At 38.1% G+C, this 15,629-nt stretch overlaps 1 long non-coding RNA gene across 1 annotated transcript in view; it reads right to left on the bottom strand.

Moving 5' to 3' along the window:
- Positions 1–9,209, bottom strand: part of LOC135987116 (uncharacterized) — a 28,532-nt gene extending 19,323 nt beyond the window's left edge. The window contains exons 1-2 of the long non-coding RNA XR_010605967.1: positions 9,117–9,209; positions 2,191–2,258 (exon numbers count right to left, since the gene is read on the bottom strand). This is a non-coding gene — a long non-coding RNA (uncharacterized LOC135987116). The remainder of the gene's footprint in view (positions 1–2,190; positions 2,259–9,116) is intronic.
- Between the last annotated feature and the right edge of the window lie 6,420 nt (positions 9,210–15,629).

The following is a 15,629-nucleotide window of genomic DNA, read 5'->3' as shown; positions in this document are numbered from 1 at the left end:
GACTTATTTTAATTAACTTAGACATTGAAAATTAATTGCCTAAGTCTAAACTAGGTATGCCATTTATATTCAATGGAAAAAATCTGCTGCTTCCAGGAGAAGCTCTTCTTATCATACAATAAACATGTAAGTGTGTATAGGATGAATGTTACCCAACGTGCAGGGCTAGTTTTCACTGTTAAATGACTCTGCGGTGTATTTTATGTGTTGCCTCTTACCTGACATCTGGACACATGCAGAATGTTGCTTGAAATAGCTGATACGTTAGACTCGAGATACATGTATGATTTTGTGTGGTTTGAACATTGTTTCGATGCATGATGACTGTCATTTGACCTAAGCTATTTCAAGAGATGTTAACCTGCAGGTAGATTACTTCAGTCAAACATTTTGAAGAAAAAATCCTAGGAACCTGACTCACATCATTAATTCTCTTTCATTGGAAGACTGATCTTGAGAGCACCTCAGATCCGCTCATGCCCTGCACAAAGCAGTCAAAATATTTCTGAAGCCTAACTGTAGGCTTCAGTGAAAAACAGTGGATCATGACTGGAGAGTCATGAGAAGATGCTAAGCTGCTATCTGGTGGTCTAAGCGGATAGATGCTCAGACACTGTTCTGAACCACACTGGGCATATAGCACTGAGCTGCAGTTTGAGCTGTTCCAAATTCAGTCCAGTGCCTTCTGCAATCGCTCACACTCCCTGTTTGTGAACTGGACTGGTTCAAAGACCAATGGATACAAACAAATTGTAATGAGATGAGACTTTGAGGCTGGAAAAGTTATGGGCTTTGAGTATAATGGATTGCTGGGAAGCATGGTTGGATGAAAGGCAACAGGTGTTACTACTTTGAATGAATTTATGTAGTGTCACTAATGCTGAGGTTTTTGTTTGGTTTTTCTGTCTACATGCACAGACAGGAGTGCCCTGAGCATTCACTGGGTGCTTTTCCAGAGTTTCTTTCAGTCTAAATCATAAGTAAGATAGCTGATATTCCCTGTGCTGGAATTCCCTCCGGGTTTTCTGGATACTCTGTACAAACGCTAACCTTTCACATCCAAGGATAACATTTCTACAGTATTTTCCCACGGAATTTAAACAGTAAATAAGTTCCATATTTCTGATTTGTTATGCTAAAACCCTTCAAGTTGTAAGCCATTAAAAGCTTTCCTAGCAACTCAGTCATGGTAGGCATAAACTTATTTTCTTTAAGGACTCCCACAGTCTGATACTCATACTGTATTACTCTTTCCACGTTTCTTTCTTTTCTTTTTCATGGATGTGTGAGCTTTTCCAAAATATAGTTGATGCAAAATCAGACAAGTGTCATTCTCCAAGGTGGAGAAAGCTGCTGGAAAATCGACCTTCCTAATTAGCGCTAGCAAGTGCAGTGTGAAAGCTCTTGTTGCAGCCCCACAACTAAAGCCGTTCCTGTAACTGTTTCTGGTTATCTCCCTATGTGGGCAGTGTTTTTTTGCAAAGTGAATACCAGCGCATGGAGTTAACCAGGAATCAACGATCGGAAACATCTCCATATATAGACGATTATTCAAATAAATTGTTTTGATCTTTCAGTCTAATGGCTCTCTTAAAATTGTTCTATAACTTCTTGGATCTTTCCCACATAAGTATGTTTGGCTTAGTTGCTTTTTGTTTCCAAGAAGTTTCTGAGGAATCTACCCATGTACTTTCCTTCCATATTGACACTGGTATGCAGAATAAACCGTTTAATTGGCTTCATTTCCCCCCGCAGTTTTGCAGACATGTAATGCAAAAGCATGTATCCCATTATTCAAACAATCCACTTGTGTCTGAATAAAGGTAATCTTTCTCTAATACATGGGCTTCAGAACATATTGAACTTGTTTTGATAAGATTTTTGGAAACAGGAGGTTCTTCCAAGGAAAGCTGTAAGGATGACCACTGAATTGAAAAATGTTTCTCCTAGAGAAAGAATTTAAAATTTTGGCTTGGTTAGCTTACTAAAGGCAATAATACAGGATAACTTACCCTCAGGCATTTCTAAATGTCTATACAAGAAGCAGAAATGTGATGGTGAAGGGCATTGCAGTATAACATGGAGAAATCATATGAGTCACCAGAAGTGACTCCCAAAGTTACATGTATTCGGATTAGAAGTAAAGATGTTATATTTTCAGCAGTGTAACTACCCATTAAAGCATCTTACCACGTATGCTGGAAATGTGTTCTGTCAAGGGCGGATCTTTTTCTTAAACATAAGCGCAAAATAGGCACCTACAAGTGAACAGCAAAGGAATGATAAAGGGATATTGCTCAAATTAAGAGCTCTGATTATTTTCCCAGCCTCTTCAGCCTGACCATAAAATTTGTTTTGGCGAAAGGAGGCAGAAGGCCAAGAGCACAGTGAAAGGAAACTACCCCTCTGTGCAGGTTTAGGAGGTGCACTTCTCTGGGGAGAAGAGCAAAAGAGACGAACAAGTTTTTGAAGTCTAAACTGTGAAAGGTTTCTCAAGGCCATGACAAAATGGGGGTTATTTAGGGCTATGATGGGTATGATAGGCAACTTGTTTACTTATGTTTACTCTCTAGTATTTGTCCTTACTGCTAAACAGACAGTAATTTTATTCTAAGGAAGCTATTTGGCAACTGTATGACAGGTCACAACCTGCTGAAAGACACACAACATGTATCTCAACTCTGTTGGACAAGCAGGGTAACAAAAGATTAACTTACAAGGTACCGTAAGTCATTTTCTGGTCTAGAGAAGGAATTCCAAGCAGTCACCACAGCATGGCTTGACATGAATATCAAGCTTAATGGTTATCTGCTTAACTGTGACAATGCTTAGACAACCATCTGGTTAATCAGTCATGGCACAAGTCTACCTCTTTAAGGAAATAGCACAAACTTCTATTTTGCCTTACTGTGTGTTTTCAGAGTACCTTCTCTTCCATTCCTTCCTCCAGGACCTCAGGCATGACAAATTATAGCGAAAATAACCAATCAAACTTACAGTTTGGATAAGAATTATCCCAGTATCTTTTCTCCAGTAATACTCAGACCTTTTTTTTCTTGATATATAGACCAAGCAAAGTTTCTGGATTTTTTTCTTGTCTGAAGGATTTGTCAAATGGTTTTGGAGGTGGGCTTTTTTCTTTGTTTTTACGTATTTGGCCTTGCTTCTCACAACACAGCAAGTTTTCAACAACAGCTTTCCCAGAATACATCAAGTGACTCTCGTTCTCTACCAAGCTCTGGTCCCTGTGGTGACTATTAAAATTTGATTGATTGAGAATCTAGAATTAATTTGTTTTAAACAAGCAAAACACTTAGTTTTGGGGCCAAGAAGATTTTCACCCCTGTGTCGAGCTAAGGTCTACACAGAAGGCAACATATGCCATGTAAAATTTATATATGCTTTGTTTGGTTGGAAGATTTTGTACTTCACAGCTGTTACTGGCCAGTTTGTCATAGTACTGTACTTTGCCTGAACCTCAGCAGTGGAATGGATGGACAGAAAAATTAATGTTTGGCTCATATGCTCCCCATTGTTCAGATTGGCAGGCTGTAGTTCCCAATCTGTATTCTCTATTTGTAGATAAGGGGGGTGGCAAAGAGTCCACCTGAGTGCCAATTCATTGCATTGCATTTTGATGTCTCATTTTCACTTCAAAAGTAAGATTTTTTTCATTTGGAAACGAAGCTGAGCAGGAAATGAAATAAGTGACTGCCAGGAGATCCAATTGTTCATACCACAGACTGAAGCAGCAAGAATGACATAAGGGAATTCCAGCAGCTCATCTGTTTAATTGCACAACAGAGACCCATTTGGCAACCAGTCTTAATCACTGCCCTTACTCTCCTAGTCACACCAAGGAACTGCTTAGTTCACAGTCTAATTCCTACAACACACATTCAGCAGGACATCCTGCATTAGAGTTTTCTTCCACATGGCTATATATCCTATCATATTTCTAAAAAGTCCCATGGTGTGAAAGTGCTACCCAACACAGCTTCCACTAGATAAACAGTTATGCTCCATCTGATAAGCAGAGACAGTGTGATAATAAAAAGTCTGCTAATATCTTGCACAAATGATTCCCAGGTTTGTGTTACATTTCCCAATGCACAGGGTTTTATTCTTTCTCATTCATTAAGAAATAGTCAGGAGAACTGGGATGTACTTTCTGCACTGCCCAAATGTCACAGAGAGATACCTCATTTCTCCTTCTCAAACCAAAACCCAATATCAACCAGAAAAAAACCCCAGCCAAACCAAAAAAACCTCAACCCCCCAAGAAATTTTAGTAGAGCAGGATTGAGTCCAAGCAGTAACAGAAGGAACAGGAAGGCTCGTGAAAAGGTACAGAGGGAATCTGCAAGTGGAAACAGCTGGTCTCGCATCTCTGTTGTAGCAAAACAAAAGAAAAGCTTAAAAAGAAAAAAAAAAAAAGGAGTTTTAGGTAACTGTGAAATGAGAAAGAAGATAATGAAGGGAAGTTTCCACAGACTGTAAGCAAAAAGTTAAGGTATCAAGATGTGTAAAGAATAGTAGAAGGCAAAGGGAAAAGGGCTAATAAGTAGGAAGTGCAAAATGAAAAGGTTAAGGAGAAATTCAGGGGAAAACGAGGAAGCGTATTTCAGGACTCCATGTTATATATATTCCTGCCACTCTGAGTAACTGAGAGACAAATGTAAATTTGAATAACTGAATAGATTCAGTAAAACTATACCCAACATACAAGTGTGCTTAAAACATGAATCACCCTGATAAACGCAGGAAGTCCTGCAAATGTGTCAATAGCTCTTTTCTAGATTGTTTATTGTCTGCAGACCAAAGAAGTTTAGACAGGCAAATAAGGCACAGAAAATTATTATCACTTTGAGGCAGTTACCTGAAATGAAATCCATCTCCAAGCTACACCTGATCAAATAGCTCATTCTTGATAATATTTGTTCAAAGGTTAGCTTTCCTGTGGCAGATGAACCTGTGATGAGCAAGTCAGGTACTCTTTATTTCCAAGTACTTTTCGAGTGTTTTCAACAAACACTTGTCAGCTTTCAGTTTGGCACTGGGTATTTGTGCTGTGTGAACAATCAACAAAATGACTTTGAAAATATGAAGATGTTATTTGTAGGTGTGACCTAACCCACCTAATTAAAGCACTTCGTTTGTGCATGTTTTTAAGTACTGAGGCAGCTTGTCCTGTGATCCCCCTGCAGACACAGGTGGAGGGATTTGGGGGTCTACAGAGGGCAGTCCAGTGCACTTCAGTTTGATCACTACATGTCAATCAATGAAGTTTTGAAATAGTGTCTACATGGGATTTTGCTGAGGCCTTCACAACTTTAGGTGCCTAAATCCCATTCAGTGGGCATTGTTATTCAAAGAAAAACACTTGTATAAAAAACTGAACACATTAGATATTCAGCAGCTTCCACACTTTTCTTTTTGAGGTTTGCTCATTGTAGAAGACATGGATTCTGATGAGTAAGATTTTAAGCTAATCTCCAAGCTATTATTTTCTAAAATTGATTTGTTTAGGGGAGGATATGCTTACACAAGAAATGTATGTGGTTTTACATTGGCAATTCTTACAAAACAATGGATTTACTACCTTAAAGGGTTTTTAAAGCTTGTTGGGGCAAAAATATGTAAAAGCTGCATAGGTACAATTATTTTTGGGAAGTACAAATGAATATTGTAATAATTGAGAATATATTGATTATTTTAAGTCAGTCTGTAAATTGTGTCTGGTGACACAGGCACAGGTAAGTTTTCCATATCTTTTGTTACTCAAAGAAAGAAAAGGATACAAAAATTCATGAACAAACTTAACCCCCCCTAGTAATCTTATGCAGACACATTTAATTTTTAGGTCTTCTATATTCATTAAGAAGTTGAGTAGATATAAGATAAATAGATAATAAATGAATGTATATGCATTTGGAATCCCGATCAAGATCAGCATGGTGACACACAACTCTCATCAGCCAGAGGGCTTCAGAATTTCATGCAATGGCCATCAGCCAGTGTGGCAGGACTGTTTAGGCCTGCTAAAGCTGTAAGATGACAGCACTGTCTCACATGGCATAAAAATGATGTGCAAAAAGTTGGAGAAGAAAGATTATTTTTTTTATAGCAATATGATTGCAAGTTAATTTTCTCTGTTTTACTCGTATGACATACTTGTATGGGACTGAAGGCAGGCTTACATCTTAGAAATAGAGCAGTAGAGTTATCTTTTTCATTTCACAGATAATCAGAAAGAAAACCGATGTAGGGGAAAAATGTGTGCTAAAATTATTTCTAGAGGAACAAGTAAGTCCCTGAAAAGTCTGTATTTAACAACTCTATTTTAACATAGTTAAATTGTTTCAGCCTAACACAAAGATAACATTTATACAGTTCTCATTGTTATCAAAAGACATGGGATGAGGTATGTCTTTTTCAAAATATTTGATTGCTGTGTTGATTATGTAGTTACTTTAGAATTGCTAGGCCAATTTAAAAGAAAATTTAAATCAGAAACTATGTTTGCATAGACCAGATTCCATTGCCACATGCACAGCGTAAAAAACAGACCACTACTGAGCAATTAGGTTTGATGTGTATATCCTAAAACCATGCGATTAAACAGCCATGCTACTGGTAAGTGCTAGCTTTTGGAAGAGCATATTGACTATTTTAGAAACATTACTAGTGTAGTGAAAAGCACAGTGAGCACGACTAGTATGGACAGCCTCTAAGATTTCGTGTTGGGTTAACCTTGGCTACCAACCAAACACCCACCCAGCCTCTTGCTCACTCCCTTCTCCTCTAGGATGGGATGAAAATAGAAGGAAGGCAAGAAAAGTCATGGATCAGGGTACTGATGTTTTAATAGGGAAAGCAAAACATGCATGTGCAAGCAAACCAAAAAGAGAGGAATTCATTCACTGCTTATCTTTGGCTGGTATCCAGACACATCCTGGAAACCAGGGCCTCAGCACCTGTAATGTTTACTTGGGAATAGAAATTCCATAAACACGAGTAACACCCTTTATCTTTCTTTCCCTGACCTTTTTATTGCTGACCTCAACGTCATATGGTGTAGAATATGCCTTTAGTCATGTGGGGTCAGCTGTCTGAGCTGTGTTTCCCTACAAATTCTTGCCCACCCAATCTGTGACCTTAATGGTGACACAGCAGAAGGATGGTAAATAGCTCAAGGTATTTTTGTGTGAAGGTATCACTACCGAGAGACTTCTAGTTTTCACGGTTCATTGTGAGCCAAGACTGGACTAGTCGCAGGCTTCATGAGGATATGTATGCTGCATTTACAGAGACTTCCGCGAGGTGCCACTGAAAAAATATTCCAATGAGACCTTGAAAATAGCCACCCCTTTAGAAACACGGGGCTAAAAGGCACTGCTTAGAGAGTGATGGTTTTATGAATTTTGAGTGATGCTTTACTCCACCACATTATGACATGCTGCTTTCATTTTCATTAGGTTGAATAATGTGCCTTTCGCCCTAAGGAAAAGTCCAGATTTCATGTTTCTGAGAATAGATTGACAGTTATTTAGGTATCTAGTATAATATTAGAACATTTTACAGTTTTGTAACACACAGAAACTTTCACAAATGACAGAATATGGATCCAAATCTAAAGTGTTTCTAGTCATTTTGCTTCCAGCATGTTTTCATGGTCAGTAGCACAGAGGGTTGAGCACTCAGAATTAAGCAAAATGTGGGAAGTTGCACAAGTTTCTAGCTTCAGCAATACAGTCTGGGATTGCACTGATGGATACAGCTCTGGGAAATATTTGAGCTCTCACAAATGTTAGCCACTGGTAGCAATTCAGAGCTTGACATGGAAGTTATCTCTTCATTCCTCAGCCTGAGTTTCTGACCTAAAATATCACGTATTTCTTTAACATGGTAGATCTATTCACCCCCTGGCTGTGGCTGCCAGAATACAAACAAATAAACCAACCAACAAATAAATAAATATTGAAGGCAGCAAATACATCCTTGTCCTTCATATTCTTGCACACTCTCTATGGTCTACAGACAGCTGCTCAGATTTTCAGTTTTTTCTTTCCTTGTATTTATTAAATCGTCTCTCCTTTTTTTTTTTTTTTTTTTTTTTTTTTTTTCCTCATCAGTGTAAGAGAGTATTTAGAGTCAAAACTCTTACAGGGCTTGTAAGAGGAGGAATGCAGCACATTATCCTGATTAAATTTTATGAAGTTCTAATATTTCTTGACCAGTTGAGAGTAGACATACACTTGAAAGGAGCCTTGTGAGAGGTGATAGAACACAGCTAGTGGGAAAAGCAAAACCAGTACAGGCAGCTATAGAGTCTATGCAAGGGCTTTTATAAATCATTGCTGCTGCTTGGAAAGGACTTTGCTGTGAAACTGAATTAAGGAATATGCCTCTCATTGTGTCTCTTCACCAATGTTCTCAACTCACCCCTGCGATCATTTTCAGCAAGTTACAAATGTGTGAGAAACACTTTAAAGCAGTTAACTACTTGCTCACATGAAATTATGTCACTCTCACTTTTTTTTAATTGCTATTATTGTTACACAAGAACTTCACTGTCTTCAAGGCTTGACTCCAGCCTGCATACCGGTGTTTTGTAGAGTTCTCTGAACATAATAGCTCTGGAGCCAGAAAAGGTGTAGCCGTGTGTCTGTCCCCACTGCAATGCTATGAGAAGGGGCAGCGACACATTAACATACCTTTACCACTTCCAGGAGCTCAGCCTTTAATTCTGCACACATCTTTGCTTTAGGTTGCTCAGCAGTAATTCAGCTATTTCTATCATGGTTCCTGTCATGGAGGTGTCCCAAATATAAGTTTAGGCGGATTAGCACTCCGATAACATAAGATAAAGGTTCAGATATTAGGTTAGGAAATTATTTGGGGTGCAGCGAAATAAGAACGAGGATCCACAGCGTGCATATACGCACTCACAAGAAAAACAAACCAGAACCCTCTCTGGTTTGTTTTGCCCATAAAAGATAAACATCAGCCTATTGCTGCCAGGACTTTACACTTGTCTGTCCCAGACGAGGAATTTACACTTGCCTACCAGGCAAGGACTTATTAAAGCATATATCCAGTAATTTATCACTCACCCACATGCGGAGGTGAGGCGCTCCCAATCCCGGGAGGTTACCTCAGACGGCTTCTCCGTCTAAGGGGAGGGACTCCGGCAGCACGGCAGACCCGCAGCTCCGAGGAGACCACACACAGGGAGTCGCCGGCGGGAACCCCATTTATAGTCTGCTCAGATCTGGCTGTGGGCATTCCAGAAGCTTCTCGGCTTCTCTACACCCCGCCCCCTCGAGTGTGGGCCTTCGAGAAGCTTCTCAGCTTCCCTGGGCTGTGGGCGCTCTTGGCCTCTCCTCTGCTAACGACCCTGCCCACCGACTCTGGGTCTCACAAAGAGCCGTTAACTGCCCGTTGAAGGCCCCAGTTCTGAGCGGGGATGGGCAGCTACCAGTGCAACCGCCACACCGGTTCTCAGGGCGTGGGGGGGGAGGAAAGTGCAACTGCCAACACAGTCCCATATTGTGCTGCATAGATACACTTAATAGTGGCCCAGAAAAGGGAAATGTCTTACAAGAAGAGCTATTTTTACCTATAATGACATTCTCAAATATCAGTGTATTCCAGGGACATGATGCTGGTATACTGTACAGTCTATTCCATCTATAAACTAGTCCTGCTGAGACCTAGAGTAAAATATTGCTCACTTTGTTAACTTACTAAACATTTTAATTTCTTAAACGTAACCTACCACAATATGGTTTTATAATTAACAGAAAGACTTCCAGTGCAATGATATGTCCTTTCTCTCTTGTACTTTCCTCATCCCGCTTCTCCTGTTACACATGGTCTGCAGGTGGAACAGACAACTAGAGGTGGCAACTCTGTTTCACAGCAACTTTTAGAATTTCATAATTTGCTTGTGTTTAGATAGTAACTTTTTTGTAGTCCTAAATCAACAGCAAAATTTAGAAATTTTAAAATAAGCCGTGGATGAATTGAGCTTAATTAAAAATAGTTGCTGAATACTAATTTATTTGGTTTATCCAATGCCACTCCCATGCAAAAATTTTTTGTTTCTTCCCCGGTTTTATTGTGCATTTAATTGAAATGTCATTTTCTTGCTTTTGTCATTCAGTCTGTGGCTCCATATCTGAGGTGCATTTCAATCCATCACATTCTGTGAAGTCACCCATGACAACTCGTCCATGGATAAGCCCTCAAAGTTAAAAAACAAAAAAAAAAGGTAAGGTAAACAGGGTCAATGTCTCTTCCTGTGTATAGCAACATTCATTACATAGTACACAGTCATTGCAAAATTGATCTCTTATTATCTGCTATTGGTGAAACATAGCTTCTGGAGAAGAACATACCCTTGGCTTGAAGGTATCAGGAGAAAGCGTATACACTCCTTTTTTTCACAGTTTATTTTCCTATAGGTATTCCCTTTCAACCAATTGGTTTTGTCTGCTACCTAACTTATTTTACTTCATCCTGAAGTAAAGAACTATAAAAACTTTTTAATGTAGATGGTACAGAACATATCCAGAATCACATTAGTTAACAGCAATAGAGGCTTTGGTGTGACCAGAATAGTAAGCTTGCATGAGACCATTTGATTTTCAAAAATCATTATTTGTTTTCTTCAATACGTACATATAAACCATTTGAAAATGACTTAATCTGCTGAAGATCTGCCAAATATTTTCTGAAATTGCACCTTTTAATTTGAGTGTTATGCTGGTTTTACTGGGGTCAAGTTAATTTTCTTCATAGTAGTTAGAATATTTTCTTTTTAATAGCTAGCACAGTCTTTTGTTTTGGATTTAGTATGAGAATAATGTGATAATACACGGAACTTCCCATGAGAAAGAATTAATCTTCCCTGAGACAGAGTTAATTTTTTATTTCCAGTAGCTAGGCTGTGTTTTGAAGTTGGTGTGAAAAGGATGTGAGGACTCACTAATGTTTTGACTTCTGCGAAGGAGACCAGGGACTTTTTCAACGGCAGTTGCACGTACAAGCTGGGAGGGAGCATAACAGGACAGAACCTACATTGACATCCAGGCTGGCCAATGAGATATTCTTTACTATTGTCGTGCTCTATATAGCTGGAGCCGGCATTTCTGGCTCTGCCTTTTGCCTTTTTGCTCTCCGTCTGGGATTGTCTGTTCACAACTAATGATCCTTTTTTTCCAGGATTAGCTGTTTGGTGCAATTGGTGCCTGTGTGTCTGCCCCTATGGGATCATATGTACGAGACTGGTGTTCATGAGCAAATATATTGTGCATAATTTACTATATATAAAAAATTATTATTATTATTATTATTTAAATGGATAATAGTAGTTATTATTACTGTTGTTATTAATAATAATAATAATATTTTCTCTTCTTTCGCTGTCTTATTAAACTTTTTTATCTCAACTCACGAGTTTCTCCCTTCTCTCTCTATTCTTTCCCATTTCCCACTTGGGCAGGAGTGAGGATGAGCAAGTGGCTCTGTGGTCCTAATTGCTGACTGGTGTTAAACCACGACAGGTGTCCATAAATGTTAATGCCATTTGGAAACTCTGTTACTCATGATAGTGACTTGACTTCTGAGGTTAAACCAGTCTTTTTCTACAGACTTTACTGTTTATAAAGTTCCATCAGGCCTGAGTGAAAACAGTAGAATATATCCAAGTTTATAATCTAAAGCAAAAATCATACTGTTTTCTGCAAAACTACTTCTAATTTATAACACTATAAACTGGAACCCAACTGGAACAGACAGTAATAATTATTAATGGTGAACACATTTAATGAAAATAAAATAGAAGAAGCTTGTGTGGCAACAAATCACCTGAGGAAGTCAGGGAGAGTAAATTTATTTCGTTGTCTAAGTCTGTCTCTATGCTGAAGTACCTGCTTCCAGATGTATTCTACATGTTTGTGGATTTTGTATTCTTTGTTCTTGATAGTAAAAAAGAATTGAAAGTTAGAGCTGGACAGAAAATTATTTTTCAATCCCCAAAGAATATTTTTTATATTTCAAACATTTTTCCAGACCAAACCAGGATGCAAAATTGCACTGTCAAAAGTGTTTAAGAAATGAATTTAAAAGATATAGAACAGATTTTTTATAAGAAACAATAAATAGGGTTTTCAAGGGGTTTTCAGCCTATGAAACATATGTATGGCTGGCCATGGTGGGAGTTGCTGAAAAGGTAGATAGGCAATTATTCATTATTTCAAGTGAAAAAAATAGTTGAGAGCATGCTATGAAGCTTGCAAGTGGCATAAAATGCATGGCTATTCTTGAATACTTCATTATATGATGCTGTAAAAGCTAAAGGTTTGCATATATTCAAAACCAGAGATTATGTCCTGAAAGGAAAGTCTTTCATGCTTATTAAATACCTGGTAGTCACTGACCAATAAACCACTGATTTTCAGAAGGTAGTTTGAAGAAGTAGAACTGTTTGCTTGTTCTTATACTCTCTGCTAAGGATTTGCTGTTCAACACTTTTAATGTGAGTTAATACAGACATATACTTTCGTATGTTTATGTTTATCATACGCAAAATGCACACACATACATGAACATTAATATGACATTATATTGAATTGTTTCCTTTCACTAATTTTGAAAAATATTTCATCTGGGGGCGGTCTTCAAAATATTTTTCTTAGCTTCTGTAAGTAAGGTTATCTTAATCAGGAAAAAATGTGGTCTTCTGTTGAGAAAATACTTTAAGAGAATACTTTAGAATTTCAGAAAACAACTTGAATAGTGTTAATGGAAATTTATCATAGGTTTCCCTTTCTGATAAACTGTACCTATCTGGTGAATTGATGTTTCTAAGGAAAGAAACGCTAACAAGATTATTCTAAACCATTTCTTGAATTAGATTCTGGAGGAACTGTTAATCTTTTAGCAATTAATTTGAATGAAAAAAACCCTGTTGCTATAATAAAAGCATTCTGAAACTAATAGACATTGGCAGATCACCTTCTCAGGGCATTTTGTGCATTAACAGCAGCTGTGTCATGCACCTATGCTGTTAGATTGCCCACAAAATAATTCAGAAGACCTATGAAGATGTCACATATTTCCTTATTTGGAGAACGGAATCTACAATGATTATTGAAGTGTATCACTACTATCCATATAAAATAAATGAGAGATACTCCATAAATAGTGTGAGGAAATCAGTATCTTCTGTATTAGACTTGACTAATGAGTTCTCTGCCCTTAGCTGAAGTTTGAGACCAAACTTTTGCCAAGAGATTTTAAACTTAACACAGGTACTGACACATATGAAACAACTGTGTACTTGTCTGCCCATGCATGTGTGTGCATTATATGTATGAATATGTGAAAAAATATAATCCCTTTTCACAGTGGCAAGTAGTTAAGTCTAACGCTGGTTCCCTGAAGTCAGTAGACTTGTCCTACACTCATTTCAATTCTTTTTACAGCCAAACCCCATGATACCTTTAGTGATTTATGAAGTCATAGAACTACCCTGATGCTATTAGCGGAAAAAAAGAAATGACATGGCTCCTTTAATATTTCTGTTTTGTCTTTTTTTTTTTTTTTAAATTATCTTTCTAGATTTACTAATAATAGCAGTACTGTTGCTGCAGTATCTTTAAATTCAACAATTTGAATATGCGCCTAGTGGATTTACTTTTAGCAAACTCTGAATAATACACATGTAACATATTGTAAGGCATAATGTTTTGAGATCTGACAGATCCCAGTTTAACACTAGATGTGGAATCCCAGTTCAGTTTCTAACAGAAATATGTTCCCAAACTTAGCTGTTGACTGTTTTTTATCAGTGATTTGCAACAAAACCTAAAAGTATCAGAGGGATTGTAAATAAAACACAAAAGCCTGGGGAGCAGTAACATTGAATTGAAAGTCATTGGTATGGTACTGCTTGACTCACTTAGTCCTCTGAGACAAGCAAAAAATATGTCAAATACATTGAACCTTGCGAACTATATTAAATATGCTGTACTTTTTATCTATATGTATATGTCCTGGTTTTGACTGGGATACAGTAAATTTTCTTCCCAGTAGCTGGTATAGTGCTGTGTTTTGGATTTATATTGAGAAGAATGTTGATAACACGCTGATGTTTTAGTTGTTGCTAAGTAGTTGAGGGCTTTTCAGCTTCTCACACCGTGCCAGATGCACAAGAAGCTAGGAGGGGGCACAGTCAGGACAGCTGACCCAAACTGGCCAAAGGAGTATTCCATACCTTACGACATCCTGCTCAGTATATATACTGGGGGAAGAAGAATGAAGGGGGGGATGTTCAGAGTGATGGTGTTTTATCTTTCCAAGACACCATTCAGTGTGATGGAGCCCAGCTGTCTCGGAGATGGCTGAACATCTGCCTGCTGATGTGAAGCAGTGAATGAATTCCTCGTTTTGCTTTGCTTGTCTGTGTGGCTTTTGCTTTACCGATTAAACTGTCTTTATCTCAACCCACATGTTTTCTCACTTTTACTCTTCCGATTCTCTCCCCCATCCCACCAGGGGGTGAGACTGAGCTAGCACCTGTGTGGTACTTAGCTGCCATCTGGGGCCAAACCAGAGCAGTCTATGTATAATAAAAATGCATAGACTACAGTGAGAAATATAGCATATATACAAGGATGGGGAATTGCATCCTGACTTTTGTTCATGGAGGATGAACAGCAAAATGTGAAGTCTTCTGGGAACACTCTGGACAAAAAGGTAAACGCAACTGCTCTTTACGTAAATTGAGGAAATCAAGTAGGATAAAGAACTTTGCATATGTATTTTTTACTGATGCTACCACTTCTGGAACACTGGAACTCATTGAAATGATGTGGTTATCTACAAATGGGCACTTCTAGGGTATTATTCATCTCATCTCAAACATACAAAGTACCCAGTGAATCACACATGAAAAGAGGCTCTTTCTCTCCACTGACTATAAAGACAGCTCAGTGTGACTACCTTGCAGGGAGCCGTCTGGATTGCAGTTTGAGTGAGAGAAATCCCACCCTCTCTGTCTGCTTTGGAGTGTGTGGTTCATACAGGCTGTTTATCACTGGGGAGTGTTCATAGAAGAATGATTAGAAAACAAACAAGCTGATGTTATTGAGTGGCACTCAAAGCACCCAGTCCGTTTCACTTATCAAAGAGCAACATAAGGTGGGAGCAAATAATATTTTGAATGTAGCAAGAAAAAAACATAATAAAGTTTTAGCGGCTGAAAGTCACAATTAGATAAGAAATAAGGTGCATATTTTGGCTACCAGGATGACTTATTATAGGAAACATGCATTAACATTCTCAGTATCTGGGCTTTTTTTACAAACATTGCATGATTTGCGATGTTTTAAGATCTTCTTCACTTCAAACAAAAATCAGTTCAAAGATGCTTTAAGAGTGCTAGTGCTTCTATTTGATAGGAGGTTGTGTTAGATTTAAAAGTAACATTTTCTGATAATTCCTGAAATTTTGATGCCTCCTATGAAACCAATATAAATATTACAAAATTAGACAATAGTAATGGAAGACAGGTGACAAAAATCTTAACAGCAAGATCTTTTGTTTTCATGAATCATTAG

Source organism: Caloenas nicobarica, chromosome 3 (assembly GCF_036013445.1).
Source record: "Caloenas nicobarica isolate bCalNic1 chromosome 3, bCalNic1.hap1, whole genome shotgun sequence".
NCBI lineage: Eukaryota > Metazoa > Chordata > Aves > Columbiformes > Columbidae > Caloenas > Caloenas nicobarica.
The sequence above is the reverse complement of the archived record's forward strand: the minus strand, read 5'-3'. Positions and strand labels throughout refer to the sequence as shown.